Raw genomic sequence first — 7,480 nt, 5'->3', positions numbered from 1 at the left:
CTTGCCCTTCTGCTTTTTACAGTACTGCCTGCTGACCAGCTGTTTCCTGCCTGGTAAACTCATCAGCATTCCTATACAGGTTTTCTGCTAACCAATTAGACCTTTCTATTTGTTTGCTATCAGCCAGTGTATCAGGTGGTTGCATCAACCCAGAGGGTTAGTTCCTGTTCCAGGTGCACCTGGGGTGTAAAGGACAGGATTTTAACCCTTTGCTTCCTACATGCAAAGTTGGAGACCACTCAGCTGGTCACATTCTGTGGTCAAATTCGGTAATGACTCACACTTCTTGCTGCCTCAACAGGGTGCATATGGTGTCTGTGCAGAATCCGGGAAAGTTAATCTGTGTAACTGTAGCAATTTTATCATTAAACTGTAGCACCCAGAGGAGAATTGCACAGAACCCTTCTTGTACAGACAAGTCAAAATGTTGGAATTTACTTTTTTCCCAGTTTCATAATAAAGTGAAAATCTCATGGAGTTTTGCTAGTTTTCAAAAAAGCAAAATACATTATTTTGTACTCTGAAACCTATATTATTTTAGTTTGTTTAAAGGAAGAGAGAAAAATGGGAACAGACCTTGGAGTGGAAAGATTGGGCTTTGGTCACATTTTCAGAGGTAGGCGATTTATTCATGTTTTTAAATCTTGCTCCTCTGGTGGGGTCTCAGAATTTTCACTTTCCAAACAACAATATCTCAGGGTACAAACTTTGGATTTGGTCATGGGCAGTACAGAGCCACCCCCACCTTGGGGAGCTCATTCCTTAACATGCACATTCTCTCCTGAGGGGCCCAGCACACCAGGAGACTGCAGAGGTAGATGGACCCCAAGCTCCCGGTTGATTGGCAGGAGGGAAAATAGCTTTGCCTCCTGCTCATCCCGCGCTTCCCTCTTTGGAGCACTGTGTATCCCAGAAGAACTCCAATGGAGCGGTCCCTGCATCCTTCAAAACAAGGCCTTGGAAAGGTATAGGGAGGCTTCTGCGCTCTTCTGCCTCCTTTACTTAAGTCTCTTTCACAATCTGGGTCTAGGACAATTAAACAAAAAACAGACAATGCACTTTCACTGTTTAAATTAAATGCTAGTGAAATAGTTAAGAATGTGTTGCATTGTATGGTTCAAATAGACCTGGTTTATATGTTAACATCTATATTTGCCATTAGGCAAGACTACTGCATCATACCTAGAGATGTCCCCCATGGAATTACGTTGATATTGAATAGAATTAATAGGTAGGACTAAGGAATGAAGCACATCATCCTTTCATGTTCTCAGCCTAGTGTGTTTATACTGACGCATTATGAACTATGATAATATTTTAGTATTCTTAAGAAGTGTCTGTTTCTTTGAGAAGAAATTTATCTTGTAAGGTTGGCCGTGGAGGTGGGTTTAAATACACCTTTTATAGAAGTATGGCTTACACAAATAAATTTTCCTTAAAGAAGACAGCAGCACTTCACATCCTATTTTCTCTGCCATGGATCATGTTAGTGGCCCTACTGACTAGAAAGATAGATAGGACACTAAGAAGATTATATTTAGCTTGTAATGACTGCAGATTGCTATAAATGATTTGAAGAATGGTAGATGAAAGAAATTTGCCACATTTCAGCAGTAATCAGTCCCTAGTTTATATTTGTAATTTTAAGCAAAGCATTCATTGTATTTAGAAATGATTAACAAAATAATAACTGGGATCACAGTTAAGGTCTCAAATTTAATTCTAAATTGTGTGCTATATTCAGAAATCTAGTACATATCACATCCAAGTAATGTTTAATCAATCATTTCAAGACAGTGTTTTTCAAGGGTCTAATCCAGCTCCCATTGAAGTCAATCTAAAAACTCCTGTTGATTTCAATGGCAGTTTCATCAGGGTCTAAGTCACTTAGGACAAAATCCAGCCCATACTATCACCAGCAACAGAAGTTCTTGAATGGTGTTTGCTGGTCTTGACCAAGTGCAAAGGAGGATAGCTCAAGGTGGACTAGGATGGGTGGGAAGCCATGTCTGAAGCGCACCATACTGCTGCTTCACAAAAGAGAAACAAATACTAACCTCCCTAACAAGTACTGCCAATCATAGCATGCACAAAGGGATGCTAGCCATGGCCCCCAAATGGTAGACCACACCTCCTTGGAACTATGGATAACCAGCAAGCTTGTTACCCATATATGCCACCCAACATTCCAAGGCATGCTAGAAGGGTGTTTGATCCTGCAGTTGGACGGGATATTGTGCTAGGGACAAAAGGAAAGAAAGAAACTGTATTTTGCCTCCTGAGAATCTTGGGGTAGACTTACCCTTTAGTGAGGATCCTAGGAAGAAACAGCCATTCACATATACAAACCACAAACATAGCCAACATGTCCAACTATAATATACAAGTTCAAAGATTATTATTATTATTTTACAGCTGTATAATGGCAGGAGAGCCACCTTGTTCAAGAAAAGCCCAGTGGCCAGTGGTGAGCTGGAGCTGGTTCGCACCAGTTCGCTAGAACCGGTTGTTAAATTTAGAAGCCCTTTTAGAACCGGTTGTTCCACGTGGGAGAACCAGTTCTAAAAGGGCTTCTAAATTTAACTGGCCAAAAGTGGCGCCTTAGGCGCCGACTCCACAGGTGCTCCAGCCCTGGAGCACCCAAGGGGAAAATTTGGTGGGTGCAGAGCACCCACCGGCAGCTCCCTGCCCCACCCCCGGCCCCAGCTCACCTCACCTCCCCTCCACCTCTGCCTCCTCCCCGAATGCGCTGCCCCGCCCCGCTCTGCTTCTCCGCCCCCCCCCCCCGGCTTCCCGCGAATCAGCTGTTCGCACGGGAAGCTGGGGCAGGCTGAGAAGCAAGCGGCGGCTTCCCGCTCAGGCCCAGGGAGGCAGAGCGGAGGTGAGCTCAGGCGGGGGGCGCGAGGAGGGCCCCCGCGCCGCAGCAGGTAACCCGGGGCGAGGGGGGCACTCAGGGGAACCGCTCCCCTCCCCAGCTCACCTCCACCACCCTCAGCCTGAGCGGGAAGCCGTGGCCTGCTTCTCAGTCCTCCCTGGCTTCCCACCGAACAGCTGATTCGCGGGAAGTGGTGGGGGGGGGCAGAGAAGCAGAGTGGGGTGGTGGGTTCAGGAGAGGAGGCGGAGCGGAAGTGAGCTGGGGCTGGGCACAGGGCGGGGAGCTGCCAGTGGTGGTCTGCACCCACCAAATTTTCTCCGTGGGTGCTCCAGCTCCAGAGCACCCAGGGAGTCGGCGCCTAAGGTGCAACTTTTGATGTGATCAGTGGGGGGAGCGCCCCCAGCTACACTCCCATGCCCCTAGGATCCAGAAGGACCTGCCGGATGCTTCCTGGGACCTGCCCCAGGTAAGCATTGCCGGGACTCCCCACCTTGCCCCCCGGCAGGTGCCTCTGGCTCTTAGGGGTGGGGTGGGGTGGGTACCCACTACGGTGGCCCATGAGACCCTCCTGCCCAGTTCTGGGGGCAGTCAGGGGACAGGGGATGGGGGTGGAGGGGCAGGGGTCCTGGGGGGGCATCAAGGAATGCGGGGGGGGGGGGTTGGATGGGGCAGGAGTCCCGGGGGGTGGGGATGGGGGTGGGCAATGACCCCCTCGTGGGGTGAGGAGGGAACCCGTTGTTAAGATTTTGGCAGCTCATCACTGCCAGTGGCCCATATGAATTGTCCAGCAATGGCTACAGTATATGATCAAATTATCTTCACTGGCAGTGCCTGTCCTCTTATCACAGTGATGTCTGGGTGGTGGCTGTCTCATACCTGCTACTGGCAGGTACTCCCCTGAAACCTGGAGACTACCTGTCAGAGTAAGCTATTGCATTTGCATTTTACCTTAGAAGAACTAAAATGAAATCCTAATTTAGGTCACAAGTAGAAATTAGTTTGGTGAATTTATCTTAGTCTCCACTTGCAAACTGGACAATTCTGGAGGGTAGTAGTTTGGGATAAAATAAGAATGGCTAACAGCCACATCTCCATTTGGGTGGTGACAAACAGTCCTCTCCCTCCCTCCTTTGGCAGGGATTCTTTTATTAAGAAGGGTGCCACAGGCCTGCTATTGTGAAGTGAATGGCATGCCACATGGGCACAGTGGTCAACCTTTGTGCTACACAATTCAAGATCAAGGCCTAGAATTGTAATTCAATGTGGGGAAAGCATCTGCCTTGGTTTTATGGATGATCCATGGTTTAACTGAGTGGAATCAAAGACTAATCTGAAAACACCTGCAGGACAGAAGAGTGTCTGAATTACACTTGTGAAATCTAGGATTCCAACAAAACAAATGAGAATAGATTTTAAAGGAAATGGGAAAATAAATAAAGGGGAAATAAATTAATGAAGATGACACCTTGTCTCAACTGTCCACTGAATACCCGGAGAACAATATTGAATGGTAAATATTTGCGATGGGTGATACTATAATGGAGATAAACAAAAAGTATATGAGAGAACTACAGATAGCATGGTTGTATTTTTCTGAAAATTTCGTAGGATCAGAGAGAATGCTTAATGAGTTTGAGCCAAATTCTCTCATCAGAAATTAACACACACAACTCCCATCTAACTCAAAGGGAGTTATAGATACCTATATCTGGGGGCATAATTTGACCTTTTTGTAGAGACGATGAGTATGTCGAAGACTAATTTTGTTCATATCCTAGCTTGCACAATCAAGAGAATAACTTAATACATGGAAAAGCTTTAAAATAACCTTCAAAGGGACATTTTACCTTGGGCAGATTTTACTTTGCAGGATGGCAATCATGGAAAGAAAATTAAGATGAGGATGCAAGTCAGCTGGCAACCTTTTGGAAAGATTGATGCAATCATGCAACCAGCCCACCAATGTGTTTGAGAAAAAAGGCTTTCAATAATGGCTGCTGGCAGGGTTTATGGCAGAAACTGAACTACAGGGTTTTGACAATCCTAAATGAGCTTGAGATAGGGAACCAAACTGAAGAAGACAAAAACAGCACGGGGAGATAAATTAAATTAATCTAAGACTACTAAGGACTACTGTATGAGACAGCCAGGAGCAACAGAAGAAGATTATGTGAGGAGCTAGGTAGCTACACATTGAGATTATAATGGTCACTGAAAATGCCAATGATATAGGACCTTGATCCTTCAAACCTGCACTCACACACAATCCCATTGACTTCAATGAGAATTCCAGTGGGAATTTTAGTGAGAGTTAGGGCTTTTCTTGTGACTCTGGGTATAGAGAATTAGGCCTATGATGTGACAAATCCACTTCAGACACAAAATTTTCAATCCACAAGGAAACTTTTGAAAAACAAACATTTTTGTCATACTTTTTGTATGTGGTCTATTTATCATGATTGCTGAATGGGTGAATAAATTGACTTCTGGAACATTTTGGTATTGTAAAATCACTACCACTAAATAATGAAGGAAAGGGAAAGAAGAGAGATTCTAAATTTAAATCCTTTAGGCACAGGTAAATGTGCTATAGTGTGATAAGCAAGACTACCATTTGGGGCTGACTTTTCCATGAAAGAGTTTCTAGGATAAATGCTAACGAAGAGCTTTTTCCATAGAAAATGTACCATGGATTTTACTTAAAGATTTTTCTTAGGTTTAGTTACACTTTAGCTTTCCATCAATACTTCAAATTTATTATTAAAATGTCTATCTTTGTGGCTGAAATAGGAAAACACATTGATTTTTGTGAATGTTACAATTTAGCTGATTATGTCAGACAAAAAGCCCAGAAGAGAGAGAGAGATACAAATTCACTAATCTTGACACTGCACACTTGCCAACAGAAAATGAAGGTCTGATTGTCACATGTGGCTTTGTTGCACTGTATTAGAAACTGTCCTCAACTTCTCTTCCTTGTACTTAGTGTACGTGGGGTTTAAATCTGTGATATATCACCCTGGGTGTAAACTGAATGTCTGTAGCACTATTGTACTTCCCTGCTTTTTGACTCATCAATAGATTTCTTTAGACTAAGGAAGGAAAACTGGGAACTAGTGTTACAGAAATTTTCCTTCTCACTGTCATGAGACCTGATGATGGGACATATTCACTATGGCCTCAACTTAATTTAGCCCATGCTTAAAATTAAGTCAATAGGACTATACACATTTTTAAAGTTAAGTGCTTACGTGCTATGTTGGATTGGTACCTATGCACAGAAACTTTTAAAAGTGCTTCAAATCTTATATAAAAGTATGCCTGGTTATGTAACATGGATTGAATGTTTCCAGAACCTAGTTTGGAAGGTTAGTATTAATGAGAGTTGGAAAGCAAAAGCTAACATGAGCATGATAACACAATGGTATAAAAATTCTCTCTTTATTATAAGTCTTCAAGAAGGTTCACAACTGTAAACAGGGGTTAATTCCTTTTCTGTTTCTAACAACATATCTTTTTTATAGACTGTGGTTTAAATAATAACAAGCAATAAGAACCCTACAGGTACGAGTCATTCTGATATCCTAATGATTAGTTCAAACACATATTAAAACACTGTACTGCATGGTTCCAAAGGAAATGCTTTTAAATTGAGGGCAAGAGGCCAACTGGAGTTATAGTCACACTTAACACACATGCTGTAGATTGTAAACATTTGTATTCTCATAAACATGTAGCAATTTAGTTTATTAAACAAACTTCTCTACAGGAGTGATTTTAATCAGGTTTGCCTGCAGCATGAAGATTAGCCCTTTTCTGTAGTTTCTGAAAAAAGAGGATGTAAGTATTAACTAGTGTGGATTTAAATTAACTGAAGCTGAATTCCATAGATGATAATCTGTATTTTTAATTATTCTAGTCTCTTCTTAAATGAACTCCGTAGGTTTGCCACCCTTTTGTACTAATGTACTTGAATAATTATATTTTAATACGCCTAATGGCATAACAGCAGCATATAAAACTGCCAGGCAAAATATCCTGGTTCAAAATATAGATTCTAACTTGTTCTCTTCTATACAGCTTCTATACAGATTCTAACTTGTTCTATTGATTTTTTTTTTAATTTTAAGGAAGACACACACCAGGCTTGACCCTGTCCTTCAAATATACACATACAACTTCCAATGAAGAATTGGAATTGGGCCTAATTTACATTCCATGTTTCTTACAAATAGGTCTTGACATGTACATTTGGATTATCTGAAGCAGGGGACAATATATATGTAATTCACACTAAATGTAATGACTTTTATTTTCTGTAAAAACCCAAGCAACATAAGCTGGTTTGCTAGCCTATTCACCGGTAGTAAAGGAAGAGCGCTGCAACTGTTCCTCATACAAAGATAATGCAAAAGTATAAGCAATAAGAACTCAGAATATGTGTGTGCGTGCATGCATATGGAGACTTTTCTCCTTTTCTTTCTATTATTTTCCTGCATAAAAGCTCTTGCTTTTGGACACATCAGATAACAATCTAGACAGTAAAAACAAAAAACCAATTTGAGCCATGAGAGAATTTCTGGAAAAAAAAGCACTCTTTTGAGC

The sequence above is a fragment of the Chelonia mydas genome, chromosome 12 (genome assembly GCF_015237465.2).
Source record: "Chelonia mydas isolate rCheMyd1 chromosome 12, rCheMyd1.pri.v2, whole genome shotgun sequence".
Classification (NCBI taxonomy): Eukaryota; Metazoa; Chordata; order Testudines; family Cheloniidae; genus Chelonia; species Chelonia mydas.
The sequence above is the reverse complement of the archived record's forward strand: the minus strand, read 5'-3'. Positions refer to the sequence as shown.